The 18,847-nt window shown below is 44.5% G+C and overlaps 1 long non-coding RNA gene across 1 annotated transcript; it reads right to left on the bottom strand.

The window, feature by feature from the left end:
• Positions 1–16,200: 16,200 nt before the first annotated feature.
• LOC145796642 (uncharacterized) lies at positions 16,201–18,847 on the bottom strand. The gene is made up of 3 exons (XR_014337127.1): positions 18,685–18,847; positions 17,768–17,812; positions 16,201–16,359 (listed from the first exon to the last, which is right to left on the bottom strand). It is a non-coding gene; the product is annotated as an uncharacterized LOC145796642 (long non-coding RNA).

The raw sequence follows: 18,847 nt of genomic DNA, 5'->3' as shown, positions 1-18,847 counted from the left end.
CTCAAGGGACATGTTTTTTGCAAGGCAGCTTCCACTGGGGAAGCGCAGGCAACTAGCTTGTAGGCAAGTCAAAGCCAACCGGATGGCTACCCACCGAGGGACATAAATTTTCGCAAGGAGCTTCCAATAGGAGAGTGCAGGCAACTCGTAGGAAAGTCAAAGCCAACCGAATGGCAATTAACCATGGGATAACTTTTCGCAAGGACCTTTTCCACTAGGGAAAGCGCAGGCAACCTGTAGGAATCTCGCGGATGATGAAGAGGAATGCACCAGTGGAGTTCGCTGCACAGGGAGGGATCTGTCCAACTCGCACAAACCAAACACAACTCACGCGCCACGACGTACACTATGCACCAGCCCTCGAAAATGAATCACCCTCCGAAGGACTAAGAAGCCCGACGAATGCGCAAAAACATTTAGAGAAGTCGAGCAACCACCGGTTAGCGCGAATGCAAATAACAAATGCAACAGGCAACTTTCGAGGGACATACTTCTCGCAAAAGCTTCCACTAGGAAAGCACAGGCAACTCGTTCGCACATCAAAGCCAACCAAATGGAAATTTAACCGAGGGACATGCATTTCTCAAGGCAACTTGTATAATTACCTGAGGGACATGGCATGCTTGCCAAGGCCGTGTCATGATATGCTGTTGGCCAAGGCCAGGGCATGCCATGCTGCTGGACAAGGCCATGGCAAGGCATGCTGATGGCCAAGGCCGTGGCAAGGCATGCTGATGGCCAAGGCCGTGGCAAGGCATGCCATGCTGCTGGACAAGGCCGTGGCAAGGCATGCTCCTGGCCAAGGCGTTGGCATGGCATGATGCTGCCCAAGGCCGAGGCGTTGGCATGGCATGCTGCTGGCCAAGGCTTTGGCTTGCCATGTTGCTGGCAAAGGCTTTGGCATGGCGTGTTACTGGCCAAGGCCGTCGCATGGCCTGCTGCTGGCCAAGGCCGTCGCATGGCATGCTACTGGCCAAGGTCATGGCATGACATGTTTGCCAAGGTCAGATATGGCATGCTGCTCGCCAAGGCTTTGGCATGGCATGCTGCTGGCCAAGGCTGTGGCATGACTTGCTTGCCAAGGCTGGGGCATGGCATGTTGCTGGCCAAGGACTAGGCATGGCATGCTGCTGGCCAAGGCCGTGGCATGACATGCTGCGGGCTTTTGCTCTGCTGCCATGGCCTTGGCATGGCATGCTGCTGGCTTTGGCGGGGCTGCCTTGGCCTTGGCATGGCATGCAGTTGGCTTTAGCTAGGCTGCCTTCGCCATGGCATGGCATGCTGCTGGCCTTGGCCTTGGCATGGCATGCTGCTGGCTTGGGCTGGGCTGCCTTGGCCTTTGCATGGCATGCTTCTGGCCTTGGCCTTGGCATGGCATACTGCTGGCTTTGGCAGGGCTACCTTGGCCTTGGCATGGCATGCTCCTAGCTTTGGCTGGGCTGCCTTGGCCTTGGCATGGCATGCTGCCGGCCTTGGCCTTGGCATGGCATGGTACTGGCCTTGGCCTTGGCACGCCATGCTGCTACTTTTGGCTGGGCTGCCTTGGCACTGGCACGGCATGCTTCTGGTGTTGGCCTTGGCATGGCGTGCTGCTTGCTTTGGCTGGGCTGCACTTGGCCTTGGCATGGCATGCCGCTGGCCTTGGCCTTGGCATGGCATGTTGCTGGCCTTTGCCTTGGCATGCCATGCTGCTGCCTTTGGCTAGGCTACCTTGGCATTGGCATGGCATGCTGCTGGCCTTGGCCTTGGCATGGGATGCTGCTGGCTTTGGCTGGGCTGCGTTGGCCATGGCATTGCATGCTGCTGGTCTTGGCCTTGGCATGGCATGCTGCTCGCTTTGGCTGGGCTGCCTTGGCCTTGGCATGGCATGCTGTTGGCTTTTGCTGGGCTGCCATGGCCTTGGCACGGCATGCTTCTGGCCTTGGCCTTGGCAAGGCATGCTGCTGGCTTTAGCTGGGATCCTTTGGCCTTGGCATGGCATGCTGCAGGACTTGGCCTTGGCATGGCATCCTGCTGGCTTTGGCTGGGCTGCCTTTGGCTTGGCATGGCATGCTGCTGGCCTGGGCTTGGCATGGCATGCTGCTGGCTTTGGCAGTGCTGCCTTGGCCTTGGCATGGCATGCAGCTGGCTTTAGCTAGGCTGCTTTGGTCGTGGCATGGCGTGCTGCTGGCCTTGGCCTTGGAATGGCATGCTGTTGGCTTTGGCTGGGCTGCCTTGGCCTTTGCATGGCATGCTTTTGGCCTTGGCCTTGGCATGGCATGCTGCTGGCTTTGGCAAGGCTACCTTGGCCTTGGCATGGCATGTTGCTGGCTTTCGCTGGGCTGCCTTGGCCCTGGAATGGCATGCTTCTGGCCTAGGCCTTGGCATGGCGTGTTGCTGGCTTTGGCAGGATTGCCTTAGCTTTGGCATGGCATGCTGCCAGCTTTGGCTAGGCTGCCTTAGCCGTGGCATGGCATGTTGCTGGCCTTGGCCATGGCATGGCATGCTGCTGGCTTTGGCTGGGCTGTCTTGGCCCTGGCATGGCATGCTTCTGGCCTTGGCCTTGGCATGGCATGGCATGCTGCTAGCTTTGGCAGGGCTCCCTTGGCCTTGGCATGGCATGCTGCTAGCTATGGCCGGGCAGCCTTGGCCTTGGGATGGCATGCGGCTGGCCTTGGCCTTGGCATGGCATGCTGCTGGCTTTGGATGGGCTGCCTTAGCCGTGGCCTAGCATGCTGCTGGCCTTGGCCTTGGCATGGCATGCTGCTGGCTTTGGCTGGACTGCCTTGGCCCTGGCATGGCATGTCTCTGGCCTTGGCCTGGGCATGGCATGCTGCTGGCTGTGGCTGGGCTGCGTTGGCCTTGGCATGGCATGCTGCAGGCTTTGGCTGGGCTGCCATTGCCTGGGCATGGCATGCTCCTGGCCTTGGCCTTGGCATGGCTTGCTGTTGGCTTTGGCTGGGCTGCCTTGGCCTTGGCATGGCATGCTTCTGGCCTTGGCCTTGGCATGGCATGTTGCTGGCTTTGGTTGGTCCACCTTGGCCTTGGCATGGCATGCTTCTGGCCCTGGCCTTGCTGTGGCATGCAGCTGGCTTTGGTAGGGCTACCTTGGCCTTGGCATGGCATGCTGCTGGCTTTGGCTGGGCTGCCTTGGCCTTGGCATGGCACGCTGCTGGCCTTCGCCTTGGCATGGCCGTCTGCTTGCCTTGGCCTTGGCATGGCTTGTTGCTAGCTTCAGCTGGGCTGCCTTGGCGTTGGCATGGCATGCTGCTTGCCTTGCCCTTGTCATGCCATGCTACTTGCTTTTGCTGGGCTGCCTTTGCCTTGGCCTTGGCATGGCATGCTGCTGACCATGGCCCTGGGATGGCATCCTGCTGACATTGGCTTGGCAGCCTTGGCCTTGGCGTGGCGTGCTGCTGGCCTTGGCATCGGCATGGGATGCTGCTGGCTTTGGCTGGGCTGCCTTAGCTAGGGCATGGCATGCTGCTGGTCTTGGCCTCGGCATGGCACGCTGGTCGCTTTGGCTGGGCCGCCTTGGCCTTGGCATGGCATGCTGCTGGCTTTTGCTGGGCTACCATGGCCTTGGCACGTCATGCTTCTGGCCTTGGCCTTAGCATGACATGCTGCTGCCTTTGGCTGGGATCCCTTGGCCTTGGCATGGCATGCTGCTGGACTTGGCTTTGGCATGCATGCTGCTGGCTTTGGCTGGGCTGCCTTGGCCTTGGCATGGCATGCTGTTGGCCTTGGCCTTGGCATGGCCTGCTGCTGGCTTTGGCGGGGCTGCCTCGGCCTTGGCATGGCATGCTGCTGGCTTTGGCTAAGCTGCCTTGGCCGTGGCATGGCGTGCTGCTGGCCTTGGCCTTGGCATGGCATGCTGCTGGCTTTGGCTGGGCTGCCTCTGCCTTGGCATGGCATGTTTCTGGCCTTGGCCTTGGCACGGCATGCTACTGGCTTTGCCAGGGCTACCTTGGCCTTGGCATGGCATGCTGCTGGCTTTGGCTGGGCTGCCTTAGCCTTGGCATGGCATGCTGCTGGACTTGGCCTTGGCATGGCATGCTGCTGGCTTTGGCTGGGCTGCCTTGGCCTTGGCATGGCATGATGCTGGCCTTGGCCTTGGCATGCCATGCTGCTGCCTTTGGCTGGGCTGCCTTGGCATTGGTATGGCATGCTTCTGGCCTTGGCCTTGGCATAGCGTCCTGCTGGCTTTCGCTGGGCTGCCTTGGCCTTGGCATGGCACACTGCTGGCCTTGGCCTCGGCATGGCCTGCTGCTGGCTTTGGCTGGGCTGGCTTGGCCTTGGCATGGCATGATGCAAGCCTTGGCCTTGGCATGCCATGCTCTTGCCTTTGGCTGGGCTGCCTTGGCATTGGCATGGCAAGCTTCTGGCCTTGGCCTTGGCATGGCATGATGCTGGCTTCGGCTAGGCTGCACTTGGCCATGGCATGGCATTCCGCTGGCCTTGGCCTTGGCATGGCATGTTGCTGGCTTTGGCTGGGCTAACTTGGCTGTGGCATGGCATGTTGCTGGCCTTGGCCTTGGCATGGCATGCTGCTGGCTCTGGCTGGGCTGCCTTGGCCTTGGCAGGGCATGCTGTTGGCCTTGGCCTTGGCAGGGCATGCTGCTGGCCTTGGCCTCGGCCTTGGCATGGCATGTTGCTGGCTTTCACTGGGCTGCCTTCGCCGTGGCATGGCGTGCTGCTGGCCTTGGCCTTGGCATGGCATGCTGCTGGCTTTGGCAGGGCTACCTTGGCCTTGGAATGGCATGCTTCTGGCCTTGGCCTTGGCGTTGGTATGGCATGTTGCTAGCTTGGGCAGTGCTGCGTTGGCCATGGCATGGCATGTTGTTGGCTTTGGCCTTGGCATGGCATGCTGCTGGCCTTGGCCTAGGCACGACATGCTGCTGGCTTTGGTTGGGCAGCCTTGGTCGTGGCATGGCATGCTGCTGGTCTTGGCCTTGTCATGGCATGCTGCTGGCTTTGGCTGGGCTGCCTTGGCCCTGGCATGGCATGCTTCTGGCCTTGGCCTTGGCATGCCATGCTGCTGGCTTTGGCTGGGCTGCCTTGGCCCTGACATGGCATGCTGCTGGCCCTGGCCTTGGCATGGCATGCTGCGGGCTTTTGTTCAGCTGCCATGGCCTTGGCATGGCATGCAGCTGGCTTTTGCTGGGTAGCCTTGGCCTTGGCATGGCATGCATCTCGCCTTGGCTTTGGCATGGCATGCTGCTGGCTTGGGCGGGTCTGCCTTGGCCTTGGGATGGCATGCTGCTGGCCTTGGCCTTGGTGTGGCATGCTACTTGCCTTGTCCTTGGAATGCCCTGCTGCTTGCTTTCGCTGGGCTGCCTTGGCCTTGGCATGGCATGCTGCTGGCCATGACCTTGGGCTGGCATGCTGCCGGCTTTAGCTTGGCCACCTTGGCCTTGGCATGGCTTGCTGCTGGCCTTAGCCTATGCCGTTGGCTCTTGCTGGGCTGCCTTGTCCTTGGCATGGCATGCAGTTGGTCTTGGCCTTGGCATGGCATGCTGCTGGCCTTGGCCTTGGTATGGCATGCTGCTGGCTTTGGCTGGGCTGCCTTGGCCTTGGCATGGCATGCTTCTGGCCTTGTCCATGGAATGGCATGTCGCTGCCTTTGGCTAGGCTCCCTTGGCCTGGGCATGGCATGCTATAGAACTTGGCCTTGGCATGGCATGTTGCTAGCTTTGGTTGGGCTGGACATGGCCTTGGCATGGCATGCTGCTGGACTTGGCCTTGGCATGGCATGCTGCTGGCTTTGGCTGGGCAGCCTTGGCCTTGGTATGTCATACTGCTGGCCTTGGCCTTGGCATGGCAAGCTGCTGGCTTTGGTTGGGCTGCCTTGGCCTTTGCATGGCATGCTGCTGGCTGTCGCCTTGGCTTGACATGTTGCTGGCTTTGACTGGGCTGCCTTGCCTTGGCATGGCATGCTGCCTGCCTTGCCCTTGGAATAGCATGCTGCTTGCTTTGGCTGGGTTGCCTTGGCCTTAGCATGGCATGCTACTTGTGATACCCCTGTTCTGTATTATGCTAAATTGGTCCTTAATTTGTTTATGGTTATGTGTTTAGCGGGATTTTGTGTGCCATTATGTGATAATATGTGATTTTGAATTCGTATCTGTTCACCGTAGGATTATCTGTTTGAATAATCCGCTTCGGGAATTAAATTGAGGGCCTTATCGGCCATAGAACCCGAAATTGTTTACGCCACTGTGATTGGCATAATTTTTAGAGCCTACGGTGAAGTTTAATTGAAAATTGATCCTGGTCAATTTAAACGGATTAAATTGATAAATTAAGTGCCCAATTGTTATATAATAAAATAATGTGTTGAGTGGGGCTAAATAAGGGCCTCATTATGATCAATTCCTCACCCTTATATCATTTTGGCTGAAGTTTAACTCTCTAGAAAAGAGAGAGACGACTTTGAGAGAGAGGGGAGGCACCTTTGGGCATTTTGATTCAAAATTGTGAATTGGGAAGGCTAGGTGCAAGACTTGGTCATAATTGTGAAGATTGAGCCACTAGGTAAGCATTGATTCTTGAATTCATAAGTTCGAATCTGTGATCTTGTAAGTTCAAGGGTTGTTTGTGATCAAGAGCATGCAATGAGTTGATTTTGTTGAGTTTGAAGTCTTAGAACTCATGCATGTAAGGAATTACTTTGAAATTGCATGTTTGAGCTTGAAACACATGATTCATGTAGAGTTTTGGTTAAAGCTCATGTGGTAATCACCATTTGTACCATTTAAGTTGAGAATGATGAGCATCTCCCACATGCATGCACAAATCATGGGAGTATAAGTCTTGAATGTTTGAATTTGAGCATGTTGGTGATGGGTTTGAGATATTTTGAGACATGCATGTAGATAAATTATGAAATTGAGCTTTAATATGTTGTAATTCTATGTTTGAACCATGTTAGTACATGATTATGTGAAGTTTGGACCGAAATCATGCCTTTAGAGCTTTTGAATGTCGAGATGAAGCTCAAGAACTCAATCTGGAAAACCCAGATTTTCGATGTCCGCTCGAGCGGGTGAAGAGCTCCCAGCATTTTCTGCAGACATGGTTCCCGCTCGAGCGGGGAAGTTGACGCTCGAGCGGGGAGCTATGTAGACAGGCGCTCGAACGGCCGAGTTCACGCTCGAGCTGGAATTGAAGGCAACCAGTACTTTCGCAAACCTAAGGGTCCGCTCGAGCGGGGAAGTCCACGCTCGAGCGGGGACCCTATTTTCTGAAATCCTGTTTATGCATTTGGTGTTCTGTTTTCCGTTCTCTTTCACTCGCAAGCACTCTTAGGCATATGTTAAGCATTGTAAATGAGTTAATGAGATAATAATAAAGCCTAAAGAGGAATATGTGAATTAAAGAACAGATTGAACTGTTAATGACCCTTTTGTGTTCATGAAATGTGTAGGGTCAAGCTCCAGGGCAAATCCACAAGCCGATCACTGTGAGTAATATCGATATTTGAATGATTGTGAATGACCAATTATGACTCCCTTATATGCTTTGTAAGTTGCTAATTGGGATTGTGGACAAAAGTCTAACAGGAATAAACATAAATGGATCGAAGGTCGTTTTGATAGAAACAAATGGACCTAAAGGTCATTTTGACATGAATGAGTGGGCCGAAGGCCGTTTTGACACGAATGTATGGGCCGAAGGCCGTTTGACATAAACGAGTAGACCGAAGGTCGTTTCGATATGAATAAATGGACCGAAGGTCGTTGGATGTAAATGAATGGACCAAAGGTCGTTTTGATATAATTGAATGGATCGAAGGTCGTTTTGATGTAAATGAATGGGCCAAAGGTCGTTTTGATATAATTGAATGGACCGAAGGTCGTTTTGATGTAAATGAATGGACCAAAGGTCGTTTTGATATAAATGAAGGGACCGAAGGTCGTTTCGATGTAAACGAATGGACCAAAGGTCGTTTTGACATATGTGAGTGGGCCGAAGGCCGTTTTGACATGAACGAGTGGGCCAAAAGCCGTTTTGACATAAATGAATGGGCCGAAGGCCATTTTGACAGAAATAAATGGGCCGAAGGCCGTTTCGACATAAGTGAATGGGCCGAAGGCCGTTTTGCCATGAATGGAAACCCGAATGGGCCAAGGGCCAAAATGTTTGGAACTACAGTTACTTGATTTGCATTTCGTATAGTAATATATATCTGTTAAATAGAAGTATGAATTGGGCCCAAGGCCGTTTGGAACATGTTGATCTACATTGTTATGTAACTTCTGTATTTGATTTGATATTATTCACTGGGCTATCGCTCACGCTCATTTATGTGTTTGTAGGTGAGCCAAGAGAAGTCCAGACCCAGTCTCAGTGAAGTCTGTATGGAACAACTAAGGTTTTGAGAGAGTCAGCCCTTGTGTCTCACGCACGAGGCCCGTCTTCGCCTTTTGTTATGTATTTACATTTTGTCAGGTTGGCGAAGTTTTGTATATGTCTACTTATGGTTTTATGGGTTGACTTAGTTTTGAATGATCCTGTAAGCACAGCTCTATGGACAAAGTTTTTAAATTTTGCTTCCCTTTTGGCCCCTTTACTCTGATGTGTTAAGTCTGTTTTGGTTTGAGGCCGTAGGTAATCTTAGGATTACTGGCCGGTTACGTCCTTAACCCATGGGGGCGGGTTCGGGTCGTGACAGAGTGGTATCAGAGCACGAGTTAATAACTCACGCACTTGTCCAAAAGAGCAATAAGCGTCTAGAAAAGATCTAGGATGCATTCATGGGATAAGTATGAATTTGAAAGCATCAGAAATACGCTTAAATGTTTAATGTGAACGATTATGTGCTATAAATTTGTGGATTGCTTGCATTGTAAACCATCGAAATATGTATGCTTTCCGGTATATGCATACTCGTGAATTTTTGTATAAAGTATAATGCAAGTTCAATCGGATGGTGAGTAAGAACTCTATAAAGTTACGTTTAGCCTTAATTATGTTACGATGATATGAAATGAATTAATGATTGTCCAAATTTCCTGGAACGTAATTGTGGTATCCTTAGCAGAGGCCCTTGCCCAGGGGACATAATACTGTGGCTTATGGTCATGAGGCCCTAGCCCGGGGGAAATAATACCGTGGCCTATGTATGTGATATGTTACCTGGTATTAGAGGTTCCATCATGGAACTTGATATGCTTGACCAACATGATATGTTACGCTCAAGGAAATACCACACATGATTTGAATATGAAATATGAATTGTTACACTAAGGTGTACAACAAGTTTGTTTTGATATAATGCACATACATGAATATATAAATCATGAAAAGTTGTCTATGTGCATTCAATTCTGCCTACGGGTGTCTATTTGAAATATGAACATGATTTGAGTATATGATTACTTAGTAAATGTTCTGCATGCGATATCTGATAAGTATGCAATTATCTGTTACGTACGTGTTTATTTTTGTGTTGGAAATCCTGGTATTTGGCATGATTTAATAAGAGTTTGTGGAGAGGATGGTTAAATTAAGGGCATACGAGCTGGAAGGCTCTTTCACAGCCCGACTTGATAGACAGGAAAGGATGGTACAAGAAATGGCAAAGATCTTAAGACAACAACGTCAGTTGCCGCTACGGCGAGAACCTTTGCCACCACCAATGTACGAAACATTGAGGAGTTTGTTATCGGATTTATGGGGCTTGTTATAGGTGTGGTAAATGGACCGTATGGTAAAGAACTGTCCCCGAACTGAACAAAATGTGAATAAACGTTCTGCCTCAACTAGATTTGTACCAGTGGTAGGAATTGCTACTCAGGATAGAGTAATTACACTCGTCCTAGAAAGCACTCAGAATACTGCAATTGTTATCCCAGGTATCTATACTGTTTATAAACGAATGCCTATGTGTTGATTGGTTCTGAATTAGTACAAGTGTACATTTTTGCTTGGGATATTATTTCATTCGGATCGGCATATTCCCTCATATCTGCTGCATGTGTATCTAGATTGGTTAGACCCATCAGATCGAGACCGTATTCATTGAATGTGTATGCTTCATTTAGGAAAATTACGAAATAAGTATTGGGATATTGATTAACTGTCACGCCCCAAACTTGCCCCTAAAAGTTTGGGCATGACCTACACAGAAACGGACGCATAACCTGGTATACATATCATATGGGGCCTGAACGGAAGCATTTACCAATATAAATTAACATAAATAAAAGAACTGCATCCATTGAGCGACCACTATCATGCCAAGATCACAGACAGGACATAAGGCAAATAAACATACAGTGACGTGCACCAGAGAGTTAGTTATGTACATATATATACAGACCCAGCCCTTAGAATTGGGCGTAAACCAACATGGACAGGCAAAGGAATTATATATACATCAACCTTAAGCAAACAATCAGAGTGTAAAATCAAAAGTTTAGCAAAAAGGGTTGCCTTCACTTAAGGGCCTGGATACTCTGAGGTTGACAAAAGAGGCACGGATGCCATGGGTTAAAACGGACCTCCAGGTGGAGTGCCTACAGAAACAGACATAAGACAAAGTGAGTCAAGCTCAGTGAACAGTAGTACATAAACAATTTAAAGATTAACTTAATTTACTTACAATGTACACATTTCTCTAATTAGATAAGTAAATGCAAAAATCCTGTGGTTAGTCTGATTCTGTACACATTTCAGAACAGTCTTGTCGGTTCATAACTTCATAGGTTGGCCCTTGGCCTGATGGGTTCACACATTCACAAATTAGCCCTTGGCTTAACTTAGATGCATACCTTCACAAATTGGCCCTCGGTCTTTGAGATTCATAGTTTCACAAGTTACAGATTCATACTTCACAAGTTGGCCCTCGGCCTCATAATTTCAGAATTCACAAGTTGGCCCTCGGCCTCATAAGTTCACAAATTCACAAAGTGGCCCTCGGCCTCATAAGTTCACAAATTCACAAAGTGGCCCTCAGCCTCATAAGTTCACAAATTCACAAAGTGGCCCTCGGCCTCATAATTTCACAAATTATACCTTTCATATCTTCACAAATTATATCTTTCATATGTTCACAAGTTATTCCTTTCATATCTTCACAAATTATATCTTTCATAAGTTCACAAGTTATTCCTTTCATATCTTCACAAATTATATCTTTCATAATTTCACATAACCGGGTGACCCATAAGGGGACCAAATTGGCTTTAAGCCCAGTTCTGGTATGTATGGACTCAAGAGGTGGTTCGCATTGCAGCACTTAGTTTCGTACTTGGAATCAATAGTTCTTGAAGACTGAACAATTCATATTATGTCATAGCATAAACGAAGTGAATAAACATAACATAATAATGCCAGGTTCATACAAATACCGTTCACAATGGTGCACATAAATTTCCCTTTATGATTCGTTACATGTAGCCATTGTCATCTTACATAACAAAGTATTAATAATAATTATTTACAGAAACACATGTGTCGTTACAGTACTATTCATGGGGATAGAACAATTCGCACCATAACGTGAGTCATATAACAATGTTATTGATATTCAATTCTTTGACGTATAAGGAAACCCATGGTTCTGTTCGATTTTCATTTCGTTAATCCATTTTAGGCAGATGTCTATGTCATAAAACATGTATCGAACTAAATAAGGCTATAGGAGTCCAGGATAGGACGTTCAAAACATCATGTTCCCATTAAGCGGGGTTTATATTCATAATCCCTTCTTGCCAACCAGTTGCATAATATTAATAATTCTTGTGCGGAGTTATAGGTAATTTACAGGTTATTATACATTAAGGATAACCATTAACCATAACCAGAATGTAGAGTAGTTTCAGCGTCATACCGAAGTGCACATAATCTTTCAATGTTCTCACCGATCCCTAAACAACATAAATGCTTACAAAGAACAGTGCGTTAACAATAAGAATTATTCACGGTAAATAAACGTACGATTGCAGAACTACTACTCACAGTGATCGGTTCCCGGTGGTAATAGGACGATATCCTCGTCTCGACCTACAAGTACAGTGCACAACACATAATATGAGATTATACTCGCTCATTTACTTATTCTCTTTGATCATTCAATCAATTAGCCATGGTGGTACCAAGCTCATTATTTCTTAATAAGTTATACTCCATGTCACAGAAACAGGAGAAATCAATGGAGAATGGTTTAGGTGAAGAAATGGTATAAAATTAGTTGACAGAAAGTGAACAGTCGTCACTAATTTGGGAATAACTATTTTTGTATTTAGAATTTGGGAGTGAAACCACTTCCATTGGAAACTAGACTTCCGGGGCTTGATTTTAGGCTCAAGAATCACTCAAAGCGGAGCCCCGAGGCAACAGATATGCTTATTCAAAGATGGCTGGACAAAGCTGTCTCCCGCACGTGCGGGAAACAGGGCCGCACGTGCGGCTCTGGGCAGTGTGTAGTCCGAAAATGGCTCTTTTTACTCCAACACTTGGTTTTTCCATTTTTAAGCTTGGTTCTTAACATAAATCACTCAAAAACATGTAGAATTGCCCTATAACATGATAAACTAACATCAACCAAGTGTAATTTCATTTCAAACAATTCAATCTTTGTCTCAAAGTTCAAGATTAATGCTTAATCTTTCATGATCTTCAAGGTTCTTAAAAACACAACCCACAACCCACAAATTCACATGATTCTTGCATAATCTAAAGTTTATTTCATGATATCCATGAGCTTGAGCTCCACTCATCAACAAAATTAAAGAACTCAATTTCTAATTCCTCAAATTAGCTCAAGTAAATACATAGATAAACCTTAACCCCAAATGGGTTTAAATCTTCCAAGATCTCTATGATTTTACCAAATTGATACTTTAAACACAAGATTTCAAGATAGATTTTCATACCTAACTCAATCTTTGTCTATCTCTTAGCTCTCTTCAATTCCTCCAAGTCCCATGGGTGATCTTCTTTCTTTCCTTCAATTCTCTTCCATCATCTTCAAAGCCGCCATGGAAGTTGAGAAAATTGACACTCTTCCCTCTCTCCCTTTCACGGTTTCCTCTCTCTCTCTTTAGATATTATGTTTTTTGACTCCAAAAGTATGAGTTCACCACTTATATAACTCATACACACCTATATATTTAATTATACAAGCTTTATCACAAATAAGGAGGGCCAAACACGCCCTTACGAATCGCGAAAAATTAAATTTCAATTAAACTTTCCAGATGACTCCAAAAATTATGATGATCATAAATATGTCCCCTATTCTGGTTTCTGAAGCCTCTAAGGCCTTCAATTTGCAGTACAAAGTTAACCACCCAAACGCACATTAACAAATCAGACAAATTAGATTTCCAATTATGTTTCCCAAATAGTTCTAAAAATTTTCATTAACACATCCAAGTCCTCAATTGTGATTTCTGAACCCGTAAAGGTCGGTAATTTCAATTTTACAGTCGTGGCTCAACAAATAATTCCTCAATTTGAACACATATCAATAAATCAAAATGCATTAACCCAATAGGCCGTAAAGGTAATCTCTAATACGGATTTTGGGGTCGTTACATCCTCCCCACCTTAAAACGTTTGGTCCTCCAAACTTGATTCACCCTACCACAAGTCCAGTTTCATCTTGGGTACACAACATTTCTCAATTATTTAACAATTCACAATCCTATATAGTCAATTTCAATGGAGTTTGCTCCAAGAGTCACAAGTAATTCATCTTTACTAGCTAGTTGGTAACCCAATTAATAAAAATACTCAATATCATCAAAACATCATCTCATTATTCATGAATCTTGTACATTTCAATTTATTACTCACAGAAATGAATTCATTCGAGTATTCGATTGCATGCAACTCATAAGCTATTAAACATAATTCAAATTCTTTAGGTTCACAACAACCCCCATTATCGTAATTCCTCAAAGGTTAAGGAGACATTTACTACATACTCATGTTTCAAAGGCATATGCTTCTTACAACAATTAAATCTAGAATAACACATATGTTCTAAATCAACGACTTCGTGACTTCTGTCTTACCTGTTATAAATTATCAGTTCAAATCAAATTTCTAACAGACTCCAAAGAACAGCTCAAATCCCATATCAAGGAATTACATGTTTAGGGTAAATTATTAGTAAAATCAAATGCGGCTCAAACCTTTATGGTTAACAGGCATTAATAGTTCGTATACAAATCTCAGCACTTGGTAATTCCTATAATAGAAGTCACTTAGTGATAAGCTGGTAACCCAAGCTGTACATCATTTCAACAGACATGAATAAGTCGCGTAGGCATGTAGTCTCTAGCATCACAATTGTTCTTTGTATTTTCCATTTCCGAAAACACAACAAAATCATTTCGTTATATGGATTTAAAACCATATATACTAATTCGTAACAAGATCAGAATGATGGGAAGAAGAATCCCAATCAATATCGTTAATTCTTCACAGTATTACTTCTAAATACAGTAACACAAGGAGAAATCAAGTAGTTATGACTATACCAAAGTAAATAACCTATAGTGTTATAAATTCACGCAAACATACCATTGTAGACACTTGGTCATACCGTCATAAATTCAATCGAACATTAAATACAACTATAACAACCATTATTTTGAGCAAAGGGAGCCACTCAAAACAAAGTCTAAAATCAAATTCAAAATCATGCTTGATTAATCAGTCATAACCGTAAGGTCATAGATTTCCTTAAGTTTACAGTATTCACATCCATCCAGATTCCATATTGGCTTGAAATTCAACAATTTAGCGACGAAATAATTTGACCACTTAATATCAGAGTTAGAACAGTTAGCCAGATCAGTTTAATAAAATAATAAATCAATTCAGAATCACGTCGCACATATTATACAAATCAATATAAGTGCACCGGAGGAGGTAAATGTTCAGTACATATCGTTAACTCACCATCAATATAGAATATGCCCATGCCCACTCCTTTTTTTTTTTTTTTTCTAAAGTTCACAGTGTCGTGCAGAACAATTGCAATATCTAACATTTGCACATTTACGCAGAAGTGTATGACAGAAATGATTTCTCAATCTTAAGTCATTAGTATACAGAAATAGAATTTTTAATTCTTACAGTAACTTATCCGTTTATCAATCATTTAGTTTGATCTCGAAGTAGTCCATAACTGTCTATCTTGTTACAAGTCTCATGTAAACAGACACGTAATGTGGGTAAGGTCCTTCATGTCGTTCAACCATTCTTTATAAGAAATCCTGATTACGGATTACAGTTTACACATAACAAAATAGATTACGGATAACAGAGTTAGCTTTCAGATTTCAACTTCAAATTTCATATTACAGATTTCAGATCGCAGGTTTCCATAAACAAATTACACAATTCTAACAGGGGTCATCATATGCCTAACTTCTTCTTACAGCCAATCGTACTCAGCACAATTTCAGTTAGCACACAAACACATTTTATCAAAATACTCATGTGTAGTAATTGCTCGAAATCACAGATCTAAACATTGTTGTGGCAAAGAGGACTATATCATTTTCTTTAGTCTTAGAAATATTCTATACTTAGAGTTTAATCACTTCACCTAAACAGATGGTAAGTAACTTCCAATCCACAAATAACAACCGATACCTTACATCTTATTTAATCATTGACAAATGGATTGTCTTACCGATCAGCTCGAACCCTTACCACGCTTCTGCAGTGTAATTCTGTTGATTTAATCGCATCTGCATGTCTTATCATGTTCTACATAACAATCATTCACAATATACACAAAGAATATATAATGGACATGGGTTATAATCGTTAGCGTTAACAGAGTACATTTAACGTTGCTATCAATTTTTCCATTTTCATTCAAAATGTCATGCATGATGCCTAAGTCTTTTCTAGACATCCTAAGGCTCAATGGACTCGTGTGTGAGATAGCAACTCGTGCTCTGATACCACTTGTCACGCCCCAAACTTGCCCCTAAAAGTTTGGGCATGACCTACACAGAAACGGACGCATAACCTGGTATACATATCATATGGGGCCTGAACGGAAGCATTTACCAATATAAATTAACATAAATAAAAGAACTGCATCCATTGAGCGACCACTATCATGCCAGGATCACAGAGAGGACATAAGGCAAATAAACATACAGTGACGTGCACCAGAGAGTTAGTTATGTACATATATATATACAGACCCAACCCTTAGAATTGGGCGTAAACCAACATGGACAGGCAAAGGAATTATATATACATCAACCTTAAGCAAACAATCAGAGTGTAAAATCAAAAGTTTAGCAAAAAGGGTTGCCTTCACTTAAGTGCCTGGATACTCTGAGGTTGACAAAAGAGGCACGGATGCCATGGGTTAAAACTGACCTCCAGGTGGAGTGCCTACAGAAACAGACATAAGACAAAGTGAGTCAAGCTCAGTGAACAGTAGTACATAAACAATTTAAAGATTAACTTAATTTACTTACAATGTACACATTTCTCTAATTAGATAAGTAAATGCAAAAATCCTGTGGTTAGTCTGATTCTATACACATTTCAGAACAGTCTTGTCGGTTCATAACTTCATAGGTTGGCCCTTGGCCTGATGGGTTCACACATTCACAAATTAGCCCTTGGCTTAACTTAGATGCATAACTTCACAAATTGGCCCTCGGCCTTTGAGATTCATAGTTTCACAAGTTACAGATTCATACTTCACAAGTTGGCCCTCGGCCTCATAATTTCAGAATTCACAAGTTGGCCCTCGGCCTCATAAGTTCACAAATTCACAAAGTGGCCCTCGGCCTCATAAGTTCACAAATTCACAAAGTGGCCCTCGGCCTCATAAGTTCACAAATTATACCTTTCATATCTTCACAAATTATATCTTTCATAAGTTCACAAGTTATTCCTTTCATATCTTCACAAATTATATCTTTCATAAGTTCACAAGTTATTCCTTTCATATCTTCACAAATTATATCTTTCATAATTTCACATAACCGGGTGACCCATAAAGGGACCAAATTGGCTTTAAGCCCAGTTCTTGTATGTATGGACTCAAGAGGTGGTTCGCATTGCAGCACTTAGTTTCGTACTAGGAATCAATAGTTCTTGAAGACTGAACAATTCATATTATGTCATAGCATAAACGAAGTGAATAAACATAACATAATAATGCCAGGTTCATACAAATACCGTTCACAATGGTGCACATAAATTTCCCTTTATGATTCGTTACATGTAGCCATTGTCATCTTACATAACAAAGTATTAATAATAATTATTTACAGAAACACATGTGTCGTTACAGTACTATTCATGGGGATAGAACAATTCGCACCATAACGTGAGTCATATAACAATGTTATTGATATTCAATTCTTTGACGTATAAGGAAACCCATGGTTCTGTTCGATTTTCATTTCGTTAATCCATTTTAGGCAGATGTCTATGTCATAAAACATGTATCGAACTAAATAAGGCTATAGGAGTCCAGGATAGGACGTTCAAAACATCATGTTCCCATTAAGCGGGGTTTATATTCATAATCCCTTCTTGCCAACCAGTTGCATAATATTAATAATTCTTGTGCGGAGTTATAGGTAATTTACAGGTTATTATACATTAAGGATAACCATTAACCATAACCAGAATGTAGAGTAGTTTCAGCGTCATACCGAAGTGCACATAATCTTTCAATGTTCTCACCGATCCCTAAACAACATAAATGCTTACAAAGAACAGTGCGTTAACAATAAGAATTATTCACGGTAAATAAACGTACGGTTGCAGAACTACTACTCACAGTGATCGGTTCCCGGTGGTAATAGGACGATATCCTCGTCTCGACCTACAAGTATAGTGCACCACACATAATATGAGATTATACTCGCTCATTTACTTATTCTCTTTGATCATTCAATCAATTAGCCATGGTGGTACCAAGCTCATTATTTCTTAATAAGTTATACTCCATGTCACAGAAACAGGAGAAATCAATGGAGAATGGTTTAGGTGAAGAAATGGTATAAAATTAGTTGACAGAAAGTGAACAGTCGTCACTAATTTGGGAATAACTATTTTTGTATTTAGAATTTGGGAGTGAGACCACTTCCATTGGAAACTAGACTTTCGGGGCTTGATTTTAGGCTCAAGAATCACTCAAAGCGGAGCCCCGAGGCAAAAGATATGCTTATTCCAAGATGGCTGGACAAAGCTGTCTCCCGCACGTGCGGGAAACAGGGCCGCACGTGCGGCTCTGGGCAGTGTGTAGTCCGAAAATGGCTCTTTTTGCTCCAACACTTGGTTTTTCCATTTTTAAGCTTGGTTCTTAACATAAATCACTCAAAAACATGTAGAATTGCCCTATAACATGATAAACTAACATCAACCAAGTGTAATTTCATTTCAAACAATTCAATCTTTGTCTCAAAGTTCAAGATTAATGCTTAATCTTTCATGATCTTCAAGGTTCTTAAAAACACAACCCACAACCCACAAATTCACATGATTCTTGCATAATCTAAAGTTTATTTCATGATATCCATGAGCTTGAGCTCCACTCATAAACAAAATTAAAGAACTCAATTTCTAATTTCTCAAATTAGCTCAAGTAAATACATAGATAAACCTTAACCCCAAATGGGTTTAAATCTTCCAAGATCTCTATGATTTTACCAAATTGATACTTTAAACACAAGATTTCAAGATAGATTTTCATACCTAACTCAATCTTTGTCTATCTCTTAGCTCTCTTCAATTCCTCCAAGTCCCATGGGTGATCTTCTTTCTTTCCTTCAATTCTCTTCCATCATCTTCAAAGCCTCCATGGAAGTTGAGAAAATTGACACTCTTCCCTCTCTCCCTTTCACGGTTTCCTCTCTCT

Source organism: Camellia sinensis, chromosome 8 (genome assembly GCF_055761805.1).
Source record: "Camellia sinensis isolate YWXY chromosome 8, ASM5576180v1, whole genome shotgun sequence".
In the NCBI taxonomy this organism is placed as follows: domain Eukaryota; kingdom Viridiplantae; phylum Streptophyta; class Magnoliopsida; order Ericales; family Theaceae; genus Camellia; species Camellia sinensis.
The sequence above is the reverse complement of the archived record's forward strand: the minus strand, read 5'-3'. Positions and strand labels throughout refer to the sequence as shown.